General features: G+C 28.3%; 1 protein-coding gene and 1 long non-coding RNA gene across 10 annotated transcripts in view; one reads left to right on the top strand and one right to left on the bottom strand.

Moving 5' to 3' along the window:
* The window catches only part of Con (leucine rich repeat protein connectin), a 122,753-nt gene that overhangs the window by 58,507 nt on the left and 45,980 nt on the right, over positions 1-18,266 (bottom strand). For 4 of the 9 annotated variants that reach the window (XM_070313375.1, XM_070313380.1, XM_070313388.1 and 1 more), the window contains one exon: positions 4,144-4,234. The exons of the other annotated variants lie outside the window; for them this stretch is intronic. The gene's annotated coding sequence lies outside the window, so the exon portion shown is untranslated. The remainder of the gene's footprint in view (positions 1-4,143; positions 4,235-18,266) is intronic. 9 annotated transcript variants of the gene reach the window in all.
* Positions 1-18,266, top strand: part of LOC138942937 (uncharacterized) — a 105,778-nt gene that overhangs the window by 67,620 nt on the left and 19,892 nt on the right. The window lies entirely within an intron of this gene.

Genomic DNA, 18,266 nt, shown 5'->3' with positions numbered 1-18,266 from the left:
AGAATGCGACTTGTCAAGTTTTTATGCAAGTTAAAATTTGCGTAAAACTTTCTTTATAAGCTATACATTGTATAAAATGTACTTTAGGAACTAAAGAAATTTCAACTTATTTAGAATCGATTATAAATTGCTAACGGATAATCAACTATTTGACCAGTTGCATTAATGTCATATCTATTTTTAATTAGTTAACCATTTAACGGCATTTAACGATTTGTTACTCTTTTAATTTTTATTTATTGCATATGTTGATATGAATATTTTTTATGCAACTATTTTTTATGCAATTTTCTAAGCACATATTTTTTATCTTTTTTAAAAAAGCGTTCCTAAACTAAAATCTTTTATATAGTCTTGTTTTCACAAAAAATAGTTTTAATTACATAATTATTGTAATATTGTATATATATATATATATATATATATATATATATATATGTATATAAATTTTGCAAGTTGAATAACTTCTAACGAGCTTATGTCATATATTAAGAAATTTGTTTATCTTAATAGTGATCATATCAAAATATGTATCGATATCCTATTTAAATTATATGTCAATATTCTATTTAAAATATAGTCAAATAAATGGACAATTTTGATATTGATTCGATTTCTAAACAATCGGCTTTATATTCTGAATTTTCTATTGAAATCTTATCGGAGAGAAATTGATATAATTGACGGTAATAAATACTATACACTTTTAATCTTGTTAACCGCGCTTTCTCAGTCTGTATACATATATTCGCTCGTAACAGAAACTTGAATTCGAAATAAATATAATACTTTTAGAGTACATTTTATAAATAAGAACGCAATATTTTAGGTTTACAAATATGTACATATTCAAAATTATTTTATTCGATTATATTTTGCCAATGTTGATAACAAGACTGGCTACGAGACGGCTCGTTTTTGCGAATCAACGCTACAGGCAAGATTTTGCTTGTTGTTCCAGTTTACAATCTGGAGTGTGTCCAAACGGTTGGATCCCGACCAGACTGGATATCTATTGTCTTTAGTATCCCAGACCAGCAAGCGATAACATCTGTGTGGCTGGCCTCTTATTACGACACCTTAAACGCGCCCGATTATTTGCCCACTCGGTCGTTCATCCCCAAGAAATCGATTATTATCGCGTATAAATCTTATCTTGTCTACCATATATACTCGTAAGTTTTAAGTTTCAGTAAAGAGCTTGTTGGGCGTTGTCCGATTTTATAACGACTAGTATCACGGAATTAGAATTTATGTAAAATTACAAAAGTACTTTTTTGTTTTCAAAACATGTTAAATATTACTGATTTTTGTTTTCTAGAAAATCAGCGAAATATCATTTTGAGAGACACATTTCATGTATGTACAATAAGCCAATGTGTTGAAAAAAGCTGTCATCGGCACAATTCTATATAAATGAGTCATGAATTAAATGGTGGACGATTATTTGCAAAGCGTACATAGTACGTTCTAGTGACATTGAATGATCGTCAAACTCGATCTTTATTCTCTCTCTCTTCTCTCTCTATTATAACTTTTATCATAATCGTTAGCACCTAACGGCGGCCGTACTGAAAGCTAATGGTCGACTATCATTTTTCCGCTACTATCTACCGAGAAACTGTTAATATCCTAATCAAGTACTTTTATAATGAGAGCGTAAGATCCTACGCATAATGGAGAAAATATTAGAAATAGGAATAAAAAATTAAATATTAAAAAGAGCAATTTGGAATTATTTTACTTTGAATAAGGGAACGCAATAGATTAACGCATAATAAATTGAAAATCAAGAATGATTAATCCATTCCGTTCCTCTATTTAAAGTAAAATAATTCCAAATTGCTCTTCTTAATATTCAATGTTTATTCCTATTCCTAATATTTTCTCTATTGTAAAATCTTAAACATATGGGATAGCTTCGTGCTGTAAATTGATTTAATAATTATTCAACTCTCAAATACGCATAGAGGACTCTTGTTTACATCGTACCGGTCTCCTAAATCGTATCTCGTCCATTACTTTATAATTAATGAATATAAATGACATTTAATAGTGAAAATGTAAAATAAGTGAGCAATGAAAAAAATAAATAAAAAGTTCCCCAATTATATTCTATTTTGTGGATGGAAACATTTAAAAAAAAAAGTTCTCAATTGTAAGAATGGGATTTTAAATTCAAAATTGTATAAATTCCATTTAAAAGTAATTAAAAAATTTAAATAAAAAAACATTCAAATGTAAATGAAAATGGAGATGTAAAAAACACTCGTGTAATTTTAAATATTGGCGCGAGACACTATCGTGTCTCTTGATATATACAATATATACGAGTATTTATATTTATATAAATATATATTATACATATTATATAATATATTTAGCAGTTGAGGACGATTCTTAAATCGACCGCACATCCACTTCATTTCTTTATCCGCGACAATAAAGCAGTGATTGCAATGTGCACTCGGAGTGCACGGGACCTTTCCATTTTCGCCGAAACCGCTGCGAGTGGTGACACCTTTTCCACGGTACTTCTGTTAAATTACTCGCAGCTGATTAAATCCGATCCAGTAATGTAACATCAAAGAATATCAGAGGATGCTCTAGATGGTTGCTGATGGACGGTTAAATTAAATAGGAACGCAGTGCAGTTCTATGTGCATACCCGTAAGCACGCAAAACTTGCACAAGTCTACACAGATACACCCGCACGTACGCACATGCGAATATCAACTACAATACATATTTCGTTTTAGGAATAATCGACCATAGTGTTTGGTTTTAAATAACGTTTTAACGAGAATATCAAAATAACAAAAAGCTTACGTATAAGTCCAGAAGAGTAATTTTTATTTTTATTATTGTTTACATATAATATTTTTATAATTTACGTGTTATTACACTCACGTTGATCCACGAGAATGATTAATTTTTAGGATTTAAATATAAGCAGCAACAGTAATTAAAGTATATTATATTCATATCTTTTTAATTAATTCGTATCGTGCTTAAGCTGATAACAAATAATAATGCATATAGTGAAAGAAAAAAAGGGAATGAGGTATTATTCGTTCACGCAATCTCCCAAGTGCCGAAAGTACCATAAATTAAAATAAAATGGAACACTATATATGTATCACTTTATAAGTTACATGTTTTTTATATATATAATATATATATACAATATATATATATATAATATTTTTTAATTTGCATGTATTTTTTATCAAATTATAATGAAATAATATATACAGAGTATAAAGTAGGATTCACTCAAAGAAAATTATGATGACACTACTTATATAATGGATGTCACTGGAATTATTTTACATAGCAAGAGAAGGATTTATATGTTGCCGAGATATCATACAAGGTTGTGTAAGCTGGACAAACAGCTTCTCTCAGTCTATCGCCTTAAGTCGTCGCGTGTGTAAACATCTAACGTTCAACATCCGCGTATGGCACCTCGTTAAGTATCGTAAAATATGTATCGCGAGCGAGCGAACATGAGTGAATAAAATCACAATAAATCTTAATCCGTATTGTTAACGTTTCATTTTTGAAAGTTAAAATTTTTGATAAATTATTTTATTCTAAAAAGAATTAATACTAATTATAGTTTAAAATAGATTAAAATCCATCGGCTTAAATTTCTGTATCGATATTCAATTAAAGCGGAAAAAACGTTGTGCAAAAAATTTCGCGCAGTAACCAAATTGCGTTGTGGAATGCTAACTTCATTTAATTTAATTCCAAAATTTTATTTTCTATCTGTATAATGTCTATTACCCGTACATGTTCTATAAATATTTAAAAAGCCAAAATTCACAGAGATAAAATTCATCGCAGAATACTTGCGCAGCGATTTATTTCGACATTTTGCAACTAATTCTGTACTTAATAATTTCCTAACTCTAATAATTTTCCTAACAAATTGAAAATAATTTTTCAACAAATTTTTAGAGATATAAAGCAGAAATATATTTAATCATAAAGGCAAATTATTTAAACAATATTCAAGTTCTTCTCTGTCATCTTTAATAAAATTATATTTAACCCGCTCTACCAGTGGTATAAACACAGTATCTTTCCTTTCGTTTCACTCGACTCTTGCTTCAAGACAAACGTTTCTGTACTCACCGTCACCGTTAAGCTTTACTTTTCTGCGCGCAGTCCAATATCTCGGAAATTTCGTTCTCCTCGCCGTTCCGATCAGTTAACTGCATCCAATCTGTACGGAAATAAAGAACGAAGATAAAAAAACCGCGCCTTGTCCTCTGTAATTCTCTTCGGTAATTAATTCGGCCATTAATCTGCCGATAAGTTAAGTAAGGGAGGTAAGTTAAACGACACATGGGCAATGATTAATCGTGGCGGCGCGGATCAACATTTATTTTCTGACATTTTTAATTTTACTACGGCACACTTTCGCGTGTGTGTTACGAATATATTATTTACTAACGTAAATAAAATAACTATATATTTGAACCAGGAAAAATATATGCGTTATGCATTCCGTTTTTTTTTGTTTTTTTTTTTTCGAGGGAACGTACTCGGCATATTTTCGTGCATTCGCTGCCAAATATTCTGAATTTGTCACGTACTGTCCTAGAAAAATTCGCATTCTGTATTTCGCGTCGTCTAATCATCACCTTCGGGAAATTACATCGAGTTTTCTAGCTACAGATCGGCCATAATTTATACCGGCATGAAAATTGCATTGATATTTTTCACACACCTTTTATAATCACGCAATGAAATGTCAGATTAATCATTTTACCGATTTACAAAAACAACTCTACGATTTTATTATACTTTCTCTCTCTATCTATCTATCTCTATTTCTATCAGTTTTTCAAAGAATCTATCTTTTTTATACAAAATCTAGAAAGTCAACATTTAATGCTATTTTTTAAGCTTTTTTTTTTTGTTTATTTCAAATAATTTTCTAAATTAGTCACAGTTTTAAATTTCTTTCTCTTATAATATTTTGAAATCATAATGCGTTCTTTTCTTAGATTGTTTTACGTTTAATAATAAAAATCTTCGAAAAACGATTCACTTTAAATAAAGTGCACTGAAGATAAGAAAAAAAGTGAATTTCGGATTGAAGAAGTTCCTTCACATTTCAAGTGCTTGCGCCTTAAAACCCAGAAAGCAAAGATAGCAGAAAAGTAAAGAAAAAAAACGCAGATTCGGCGCGTTGATCAAAGACATCAGAACGTCATTATTGAAAAAAATGGGTGAGCAACCGTTTCTACTCGCTTCGATAACAAAATAAATTTAAAAGGATTTTAGAGTTACTTTTACGAACAGAAAAATCGAGATAATAAACTGATCTTGAAAATTGATTCACGCATCAAGAAATATATGAAACAAAAATAGATATGCACAAAACAAATATGCATACATTTAGGTATTTCTTATATTAAATATATACCCGCAAAGCAATGTAAAAATTTGCGGGACATTAAAACAATATCTTGAATATTTTTAAACGTTTTTACATATTGTGAGAATTACAAAAATATTAATATCTAAATTATTATTTGACTTTAATAAAGATAAAAAAAGATTTAAACTTTATTTCTATATCTAATATAAATATACCTTATTTGGAATATATATATATATATATATATATATATATATTTAAAAAACCAATTATTTTATTTAATAATATTTAGATACACCTTTTCATAAGTTTTATTCATAATAACTTTATCGTATATTTTCACAATCTCATTCTCGAATTTGATTCTAGTTGTTAAGTATATATCATCTCATTCAAAGTTCTTTGTTCCGTCACTCAAAGGATTTAAGAAAGTTGATGCGAACCATCTCGTCATTTCTTCATGGGCGACATATCTGATTAGCTTCAACTTTCTTTCGTACTTCCGCGAAGAATCTATTGAACAATTATATTTGTGGAATCGAACGATGATATCACTCGCGAATCCTCGATTCTTATCCCGTTCAGAAATTCCTTCCGTCGTGGGCGCATGGGGGGGGGGGTAGGGGGAGAATAATTCGTTTAAGTTACCGACAATAAAAGATGTAGGCAGACAGGAGAGTGAAGAGAAGCGGTTTTTATTTTAGCAAAGGCAAGTCGGATGCGACGAAGGCGTATCGGAACTTTCGCTCGTCAGCCCTCGCGGACTCTGTTCAAACATTACCCGGCGTTCTGCAGGAGTTCGCTAGTTGCAAAGTGGATGATTCAGCCCATCGAACCGTGAATCTCCTCCCCCCCCCCTCCACCCCACCATGCGAATCTGCGAGAAAAAGGAGGCGAAATTCTTCTGCGGTTTTTTTTTTTATCCGCGTGAAAGGAAGCCGCGCTTTCGCGCGTTTTATAAGAATACCCGCAACGTATTTGAGGCGAAGAGAGTTTGTCTATCTACCCTCATTCTTCTTCTCTACAATGTGTTTCTTATTTCTAAAGCCAACAAATTACGCTTTACACAAAATAGAAAATAAAATGGTATATCGGTAACTATTAGTTTCCAATAGAATTGGGTGCTATTGATAAATCGTGCTTTAGAGGCATTACGTCTTCTAGAGAAATATATTAGGAAGGAGGATAAGAATCTAAATGGAATCGCAACACAAGTCGAAACTAAATAGCGTGAATTAAATTAAAAAAAAAAAAAAAAAAAATTTGCAGTAACACGCGCAGTTTTGTTCGCGTAATTAACGCGCCGCGTTAATAGAAGCTCGACAGTTTCGACAGCTGCACTAAAAACGCGGACACGCTCGTCGACGTCGATGCCACAATCGTCGCCATCGTCATCGTCAATATTTTGTGTGTATTTCAATACAAGAATAAATTAACGGCATAAATAATTAATGCATAGTACAAAACTTATCTAATTCAAAACTCTACTAAACATACTTGTCTAACCCAAAACTACCGGCTTCATTAAACGCAACAATGAAACAATTAATTTTTCGAGGACAAAAACTCGTACTAACAATCTAATAACTGCATAGTAATTATAAACTCAATATACAGTATTAAAGGCATGATATATATACATATATAATAAAATAATTTTGTTTGTAATTAAGTCAAAAAAATTTAGAGAAATTTGTATAAATTTATATAAAGAGAACATTTCAAAATAAATTGTCAATAATAAAATCAATATTTACCTCTCAATGGTTTCACGATTTTATATTAATTAAAATGCAAATTTTATTATTAAAACATATATATATATATATACACATTGGACCATTTAGTCAAATTACATCACTCGATCTTAGCGAAAGTTATCACAATTTCCTCAAGATAAAAGTTAAACCAATTTAATAAGAAAAGAAGAAGAAAGATATATGTTGAATTTTATAATTTAATGAATTTTAAAATATCATAGCCTATGTTATAAAAAATTAAAATTTTTTGCATTTCATATGCCTTACAAAGCAGTAAAATTAAATCAGTATGATAACTTGAATCTTTCTTAATAAACATCAAAAAATTATTAAAATTTGATATTTGATAATCCTATAATATGTTACTGTAACATTATTATACAGGATGGATCATTTAATTTGTGATCACCATAAATTACTCGTAAACCTTGTTTATGTTGAAAAAATGTTTCAAACAAAAGTCGCATGATATCAAGAAGAACATATAGTACAGTAATCAGTTTTTCGCTATTTTTTTTTTTTATCAAAATATTTTAATTACCTTAAGTTTTTTAAATAAAATATCCAATATTTAACTCCGAAATTCGAAAGAATTGCTGAGTAATATTTATATCTTTCTTTTATTATATAATATATTAATGCAGTTGACTCCAAAAATAAAATTTTAAAGCTGTAGATCAGAATACTTTAATAATTTATTGTTAGTAGATAGTACGAGCGCAACAGTTCTGTGAAAAACACCTCGTATATATATATAATATAAAACTAAATAAATAAATATAAATAAATAATAATACAAAAAAGCTTAAATCTATTTATATTATGACACATACCTACACGCGCACACACACACACACACACACACATATACACGCACCCATATTAATTATATTTTTAAATGACAACGAATCTCTCACAATAATTTCGATTTAGTTTATTTTGATATGGAATACTCGAATTACGAGACATCATAATTAGCATCGTAATTACGTTAATATACGATAATATGGCGGTGCATAATAAGATTTGTTTTGTTTCCAGTTGGAATAATTCGCAATGTTGCAATACAATTTGATCGATAAAAAACAAAATTTCGATAAGCGGTAATGTACGAAGTTCAATGAGAATTAAAATATAATATTTTAATCAACGTTATATGAACTAAATTTTGTAGTTCACTAAACTCGTACAATAAATTAGAGAATAAGTACAAATGTTCCGGCTACAATTTCGATGCTCATAATATGTGAATTTAAATATATAAATATTACGCGCAATAATTTAAAAAAGAAATCGAGTTTAGCAGAATATAATAGAAATAAAGTTATAACCCATAATAAAAAGAATATAAAGCAAATTGAAGATTCTGATATGTAAAGTTAATTGTAGAAAATCGGGTTAAGTGAGACACAGACGGGATAAATGAAGCGCAAATTCTTTCTTTTTAGTGTGACTTAATTGACAGTTCAGTTTCGTATATTTTGGTCTCTGATTTGGGTCATCATCAGCAAGTAATATGTAAATTAAAATGATGATCCCCAAATCAGAGACTAAAACGTACGAAACTGAGCTATCAATAAAATTACATTAAAAAAAAAAAAAAAAAAAAAAAAAATGTTGCACTTTACTTACCGCGTCTAGCTCTCACTTAAAAAGAATATAATAGTAAAATATCATAAAAATAAAAAAAAATTTCAGAGATAAAGTAGAAATATATATATTTAAATCAAATTTCGTATTTAAATTTTCTACAAAAAAAAAAAAAAATATTATTTATTTTCAATAAAATAAAAAATAAAAATACTCAACATATACGTGAGAAAGATTAGAAAATATTCACTAGAAAAAATTAGAAGCTTTGAAAATATTCATTGCTGACAAATTTTATTAAATTGAAATATTCATCACGCAGAGACATGGAAAACATCTGTGCTTTTCGCCATTCACTTCAAAAGAGCTTTTTCCACTCATATAACCATAGAAAGCAGTAGAAAAAGTGAGTTATGGGCATAACGTTGAAACTTTTCGCGTTTTATTCTGTAAGATCTGCTGATAAGCCACCGACATAGGATAATTAGACTTCTGGCAATTATCTGCTCGCGTAATTACCAGCAACGCTAATTGTTGCACAGAGATCTATCACTCACTAGTCAACGGATGCTTTATTGTAGAAAAAGCTCATAGAATATATTCTTTTAAAAAGAAGCAAGAATTATCAGTTTCGACCATCTATTCTGATAATAAATTAAAAATAAGGATAATTATTTAAAGCTTTTTTTTTATTACAAAAAATTGGTTACTTATTAAATTTCTATTTATTAACGCAAAAATAAAGATATATAAAATATATTTCAATATAATAAAGCAAATATATAATATTGGAAGTCTTGCATTTTTACTTGCGCGTATGTATGTATCGGCTTTAATATTAAAAAATCGCGTGACCGCGATTATTTCTCATCCTAATTTATCCAGGATTTGATTCGATATTTTAGTCAAAATTTCTATCTCGATATGTATGCATAAAAATGATATGCATATAATGCATTCCATATAACACACACACACGCAGGCACACATATAATGTAACTAAAAAATGCGCAAGCTGCTTTGACATCATAGCGCGGTGTGGAATATTTTTTCAAAAAATTCGGAAAACCAGGGATAACTGATGCGCGTCGGTCCGTTCTATAAATTTTAATAATAATGAATTTCCTAGCCAAAAAAGGGATTATCTACGAGAATCTACCAACGTAGATGATTCTCTACGTTGTTAAATATTCATTAAATAACTTGTCAGTGATAATTCTTTATATATCTCGTCAATGTTATAAGCAAGAATTTTAATAAGAAGAATCATGTGATATATACCCAATAAAACCCGTACAACAAAGTATCGTAAATTAAAAATGTAAAATAAAATCTTATTGTGCGAGATTTTGTTTTTGTGATCTTAAGAATTGAAAAATTCATAATGTATCCAAATATTTTTTAAGCTTTATACCTGACACGACCTGATATCATTGAACTTACCATTAAAAAGGTAAAAGAAAAAAAATTAAAAGAGAAAGAAAAGATAAGAAGGCAAGGAAAGGCAGAAAGAGATGACAGAAAGAAAAGAGAGAAGAAAAAGAGAAAGAGAGAGAAAAAAAGGCGATCAAAGTTTTTTATGGAAGTTTATTATAGAAGTTATATTAAATTTATAAATATAATTTTGTTTCCATTTCTTTAAATAAAAAACTAACAGGAAGCAAAAAACAAAGAGATAAGATATATATTATTAAAGTTAATAATCTCAATATTGCTTAAACAAGCTGCTAAAGAGAGGTCTATCGTACGCGGATTATCCTGCAACGTAAAGCTCTTTATATATCGATGTATTTTTATGAAGAACATGGTGGAGCGAAGTGAAGCGAGAAACGAGTATGTACTAGCCGCATTATCCATTAATTATATTTTTCCAGCGTTACTTAAATACGACCTACATACACGCGAAAACTAATTTACAGGCTTGTCTAATTTTTCATTTCTCGTTCCAACAAGGATTTTAATTCTCCTACTACCGTGGAGAATGTCTCGATGGTTCATTCGAAAAAGTCCTATCTCACAATTTGATTTTCTCTCGGAAACATTAAAAGATTATTTTAAATTTCTCACTTTTCATATTCTCACCCGTTGAAAAAAAAGTAAGTCAATGATGTAAATATTTGGCAGTCGCTTCTTATTCTATAGAGATCCATTTGTTCTATTAAAAAATTTGTTTGTCTTATAATTTTTGGTACTTGCTGTTATTTGATTATTATTATCAATAGATAAACTTTTCAAATTGTTTATAATCAAAGAATTTTTTATCAGCTTTCAATGCTCCTCTAATAATAAATTTTATGAGAAATTGAAAAAATACCAATAATATACTAATAATATAATTTATAATAATATATAATATAATTTAATAATAATAATAATATTTAATAATAATAATAATAATAATAATAATATAATTTAATAATATACTAATATTCTATTATAAAATACTACTACTAATATAATTTAATGCGAAATACTAATATAATTAATATATTAATAATACTTAACAATGCTTAATAAAATATAATTAAGCAATATAACCCCCTTTTTTAAATAAATTTCTTTCTTTTTATTTTAATCAATGTTTTTAACAATAGCTCAAATATATTTTTTGATTTATGCAAAATCGACCATTTGCACAAAATATTTCTGCATCGTGTGATATTAGCATCATATCAGCATTATTCGTTTACGAGAAGAGGTCAGCAGGATTTTAAAAAAATAGGATGAAAATATAGAAGCCAAAGAATAAGTACTTGACTCAAAGCTTGTAATTCCGTCGTACGTGAAAGTCAAACCGAGGAGAGATGATCTTCTTAACATCCTTCCATAAATTTTTGGTCGCAGAGACGAGCAAAGAAGCTGAAGAGAATCCTTGATCTCAAGTGGCTAACAAATCGCCTATTCACCTTGATCAAACGTGGACGTACATGGATTTATCGTTTAATCACGGTTTAATATGTAAACGGCTATAGAATGAAAACGATATCAATATTAAAATTTGTTTGAAACCGCTTGAATAATAGACTAAAGCTGAACAATAAAATAAAAAATAAAAAAGATGACAAAATTATACACAATGTTAATATTAATAACATATTAATAAAATATATGATTAACAAAATATATGAATAACTCATAAAGTACGTAGATATAATAATGATGCAAATGAGAGAGATAACATGTTAAAAATTAATGCTAATATTATATTAAAACATGAAGATTTTTAATGTAAGAATGTCAATTTCTCTCTACGGAAAGATAAAGCTGCTCTGACAATTAGACTGAAAATAATTCTCAATTTCTTAAATATTTAAAATAATGGGAAAAGAACAAAATCTGAATTAATAATCTTTCCAAAACTATTTTTAATCAAATGATATAAACTCTGTTAATTCAGAAATAATTTATCAATATTATTTAACATTTATATATATATATATATATATATATTATATACAATACATATAATATTACGTAATAACATCATAAATTAAATAAAATTTTATATAAACTAATCAAATTTATGAAAAAATTAATGCTGAATTTTTTTTGCTTATACTATTCTGTTTTAAAAAAAGAATCGTTAAAATTAAAAGAGATATATACAATTTAAAAAAAAATTATAAGCTTTGATTAATATACTCAAATCAAATAAATAATTTTGAAATAGAGACAGAATGCAGAAATATTTCTGTACAATCAGACAGAACATTTTTGTTCGTTCAAAAATTCACAGACAGATTTCATGATTCGTAGCTCAGGAGAAAAAATAAAGAGGAAGAGATATGGATTAATATTTAATAAAAGCGAGACAATATATCAGCCGTAGTCACCAATCGTTGATACAACATACGTATAAATCCGTATATTCTCCCGTAAAACGCCATATATGTCCGCGACATATTGAGTCTGAACGCAAATATGATTCGCGTTACAATTTTCCAATTTTTACGTCTGAATTACCATAACTAGATAGCAAGTATCTGCGAATATCCCAGACGAAGAAAAAGAGATGGGAAAAGATGCTAATATTAGTCTATCACCTATTTCCTTTTGCTTCTCTGAGATCGGGGAGAGACGTAAAAGATCTCAAATATCCATGCGCATCCTTCATTTCCGCCGTCTTTATTTCTATTTCCGATTGGATCACGCAGAATTGGAAGCGGAAATGGTCGATTGAGATGATACGAGAAGCAATATTGACGTTACCACGTGATGCGGTAAAAGAGTACGCTTGCTGAATTAAGAATTATTTAATCCTACAAATTTGAGTGTTTTTTATTCCACAATTTTTTTTTTCATCATTATAACTCACTCGTGTTTTTTTTTTCGAATAATTTACAGCTAAGGAAATTGCTCGGCTTTAAATATACATGTTGAGTATAAACTATATATCACCTAATTACCAGCCTCGTCTCCACGAAACTTCGTCAGGAGATCAACAGTTATCCAGGGAATCTTATCTGCCTATGAGTTAATAGCTCGGCAATCCAATTAGCGATACGGCACGATCATGGCGAAAATCCTAATGTGTGAATCGTATCAAATCGCGTTGAATATAATATTCTTGCATTCTCGCATTATTGTTTCCAATTTACAAAATAAAGAAGAGAAAAATATATCTCGAAAAAAAAAACATTATGCATATATCATAAATAAAATGCATATTCGCGCGATTTAAATACAAAAATAATCATATAATTATATATAATCGACCTGTAAGGGGGTTGAGATAACATAAGGACGCGTATACTCTCTTTCTTTTAATTTTATGTATGTATTTTTATATACGTAAATTTTCAATTTTATAGTCCACATGTTATTGTTTTATGTATTATTTGACAGCTGCTGAGATAATGGTCTAAGTAAGAGACACCGAAACGTACGAAAATAACCAATTAGTAAATTACATTTGAAAGAAAAATTGCGCTACGATTACCGCATCTGATTCTTAATTAACCTGTTTTCCCTCGTGGATATTTAATATTGGAACCTTCAACTTTGATTTTAATCATGTGACATTTATAGATTATGAGAGATGACAATTAGGAAGCTGTTGAAATTGTTACTTGGAAACAAAAATGGATACAATTGAGAAAATCGAACTACTTTTACTACAAGAAAACTTTAATCAGCGTATAGTACAAAAATTAAATAAAGAAATTTGATTATTCAACAAAAATTGCTTTATATTGTATAATTTTTGTACTGTATGCTAATAAATTTGACAGATTTCTTGCATTCAAAATAATATGATTTTTTTATTCTATCCATTTTTTCTATATAACAACCAAATAGTTTTAGCAATTTTTTAATTGTTACCTCGCACGTTTGCGTGTATGTGGGATATATGTGTATATATACAGGATGTTAAAAAAAAACCATTCAATATTTATATGGAAGATAGAACACATCATAATGGATAAAAGAATCGCATCGCATGCGACACGTAGAAGCCAATAAGTCAATCATGATGCTAACATATAAAAATATTTATATCCCAGAAACGATTGATCTTTCGACCTATATTTATTAAGATTTTTTTTTAGTCAGTATAGTGCGTCCTATCTACCATATAAATATTGAAAGTTTTTTCGAATACTCTATATATGTATGGGATATGTGGAATGTTGCGTAAAAAAAAAATAACTTTATTTCGACAAAAGAAATCATTAATTTAAAAAAAAAAAACATTTACTGTTATTATTTTATTCGATTTCTACAAACTCTTTTAATAATGTTATTTAAAAATAAAAAATAATTTTTTTATTAAAAAATTGTGATAAATTTGTTATTTGTAAAAAGAAATACATTTGAAAAATATAGACTCTTGGAAAAAATTGCCAAAGATAGATTTTAGATTTCCAAATGACAATTTGAAATGAGTATCAACAGTCCATTCTTCTCATTATTCTATTTATAGAAGTATAAAAATAAAATCATAATTAATATGTAACGAAATATTACACACACACACACACATATATATATACATATATATTTTATATCATAAATAAATTATATTAAAATAAATTGCTTATTGTGTTACTATTAATTGTCAATAAAATATAATAATTTTTTAATTATTTTATCCTTTTATATACTTTTTTAATACTTTTATATATAGAATAAACAAAAAAAAGACAAATTATATAAGAAAGAAAAATATTTTGAACAATATAAATGATTTCTAGAGCTATTTCTTCAGAAAATCTAAGCAACTTGAAATTTCTGTTCTACCTAAAGATATTTTAAATAATAAAAACTATATATATGTGTGATGCAAGTGTACATGTTGTGTACTTTTTGCGACCATTAAAGTACGAAAAACCAATTCCTGTTATCTCATTTCAGTTTAAAAAATATTATCTCCTAATGACGTATACATGACTCTACACCCTGTATATATGTTACGCGTATACACCTTAGAAATAAATAATAATGAACGACATGCGATCTCCTCTTATCAAAAAAAAAAAAAATAAATAAAAAAAACCAACGACTGAAAAGATTAATGCTTCGCGACGATGGACGGTAACTTCACATTCAGTGAAGTCGCGAAAACTCGCCGTTAATTAAGTCCGCCGCTTTCATTTGCAAGTAAATGCGCTCGTCCTCGCTGTCGCTCTCGTCGTGTCGTTTCTAACAAATTTTCGTCTATCTACCGCGTTATCAACGAGCGACACGATTGCCTCTGAAAAAGTGGCAATCGCCATCGCACATTCCACGTTTGCCCAATTGTGTCCGTCGCATATACACATATACGAACGATCCGTTTAATTAGAGCAACTACGTTGTCGACACGATACGCTCGGTATGTCAACGAATTCTCGATTTTCGAACGGCTCACCCGGTAGAGATGCGCAATTTCGCGCAATTCCGTCCGGCAATTCATCAGGATTAATCTGCCGCTGTGATGCTTCGGCGTCAGCATCGGCATCGCAACGGGCGCCGCGCGCGTTATTACGTGCCGTGTCGAGAACGACAACGACGACGAGAACGACGACGACGACGACGACGACGACACCGCACATCGTCTACGTGACTGCCATGAGAGTCACGGTCAGTAAGGCCCCATTCCGCGGCCGAGATATGCCTCTTATAGTCGCTGGTAATTAATGATATGCACAGGAGTAATTAGGAAACCTTGGAGAATTATGGAACGCTTGTGATAAAACGGCATTAATCTTTATTACGTAATCTGGGCTATTCAATTTTTACATTTTAATGCTTTAACCGCGGCGTTCTTCAACTAAAAATTGCCGTATGCATGATAATCAGCTTTTGAGAACGTATCGAATATAAAAGACTTTTTTTTTACGATATCGTACATAGAAAAGTGACATAACTAAAAAAATTCAATTTTTCAGGAAAGCCAAAAAAAAAAAGAATTGTACTAATTCTAACTAAATGCAGAGATTATCGATTGAGAAATAATGTTAATTATGAAACTTATTATATGTATATATTGTACACAATATATATGTTAATATATTTTATTGTAGTATATTTGTAATTTTATATAATATATTATCATAAATATATTATACAAAATAGTATAAGTTAATACTTGAGTAAAATAAAAGTTTCTATACAAAATTTCGTTTTTCAAAAATAATAATTTTGAAAATTGTAAAATTAATATAACATATATTTATAAATTCTTTAAATTTGAATAATTAAATATATATTAATATTTATTTTTTGCCTATATATAATAACCTGTCTTTTTTTCCGTTATGTCTGTCATCAAATTCGTTTCGACAGCGATTATCGAAATATTAAAAAAAAAAAAAAGATAACATTTTATTGGCAAAATAATTGATATTTTATTTTTATTTTGATATTTATTTTGTATATCAGTATGTAATGTATTTTATAAAATTATTTTCCATTGCTTTATTAAAGAAAATGTGTTGTATTTTCTTATTTATGGTACATATTAATAACGTTGATAATTTATATATATGAAACCTATGTTACTAAAGAAGGTTTAAGCTTAAAAAAAATTAATTATTAACTTTTTAATTTTCAATATTATTTTTCTCGGAGATAAAGATTCGTATATAAAAAAAATGTTATATCGTAAACGTAAAGTAAGGTAAATTGAGCAAAAAATATGTGTATCTGCGATAAAAAATATTGGCAATTAAAATATCGTTCATGTGTACACAACTACACAATTAATAAAGTTATACAAATATCTATATGCAAAACATTTTAATTTAAAAAATTGCTTGCTGCAAATAGTATTCTATTTGCAACGGGTTTATTTATTCATTTATTTACTGATTTAACTATCTTTTACATATATTTGACATAAAAATATTTAATAACACAGCTCATGTATACATATAAAAATTTCTACATCAATATGTATTTGCATTATTATGATAATATATTAATATATTAGTACATAGTGTTTTACAAATTGCGTGATCTTGATTTTAATGACAGATTCTCTAGTAAATTTAAATTTAATTTTTCCTTCGTTATAATTTTAATCTTTACTTTTTTAAAATTCTGTTTCTTATTTCGAATTAGATATTTTCTCCGTTTCTTAATATAAATTAAGTATTCTTCGGATATAAATGTTTTTAATTAAGAAATAAATGTTTTTAATAAAGAATATAATGAAACTTGAGAAAAAAAATAAACTTAAAATAAAAGAAAAAAATACACAAAATACTCGTATACAATAAATAGTGTATTGTAGTGTATGTCTTCAAATTAAAACTAAAAAATATCTTCTATCGCGTGAGAAATGATGATCGTACGTCTATACAAAAACTAAAAATTTCACAACTTTGCGATTATACAATTATGAGAAGCCGAAACTGGAGCTGAGCGAGGCTAGAACATGTAGAGTCAATTCCTGTAAAGTCCTAAATCGATATCTTTGCATGATTCAAGAGTAATGCAAAGGCCATATGCACTCCTACATTTTGTTCTTTCTCATATTCTCTCTGCATTAGGATTCGTATTCCCCTCCCTTTTCAAACATTAATGTACCGTCTTTCGTTTCTTGCAATTGAACGACGCCACGATGACGCCGACAGGGGGGAACGATCGCTTTCAACATGCAATTTCCGATCATCGTATTTTCGCGACTTACTATTTTCTTTCACGATCGCCCAATAATGCAGCTTTTTTCCCAACCATCTCTGCTTACAATAAGAGTTATTAAAACGAGATGATTGATGCGGTTATGCGGAACAATAATGTGAAATCGATCAATTTCACAATCGTCTCATTCAAACAAATATTCTATTTAAGAAAGGGTAAAATTCTTTCAAATATTTCCACATATTATATAATATATATACTATATTATAATATATATATATTACATGTAATTATATTATAATATATAATATATTATATTATATATATATATAAAATTATTTATATTTTATTTTATATATATATTATAAAATATATTTAAAAAATATAATTTAAAAAATATAATAATTATAAAAAAATATATAATACGTTATATTATATTACTTTAATATATA

The sequence above is a fragment of the Polyergus mexicanus genome, unplaced genomic scaffold (assembly GCF_030449975.1).
Source record: "Polyergus mexicanus isolate NDT 795.1 unplaced genomic scaffold, iyPolMexi1.0 SCAF_2, whole genome shotgun sequence".
NCBI lineage: Eukaryota > Metazoa > Arthropoda > Insecta > Hymenoptera > Formicidae > Polyergus > Polyergus mexicanus.
Note: the sequence above shows the minus strand (reverse complement) of the source record. Positions and strands in the feature narration are given on the sequence as shown.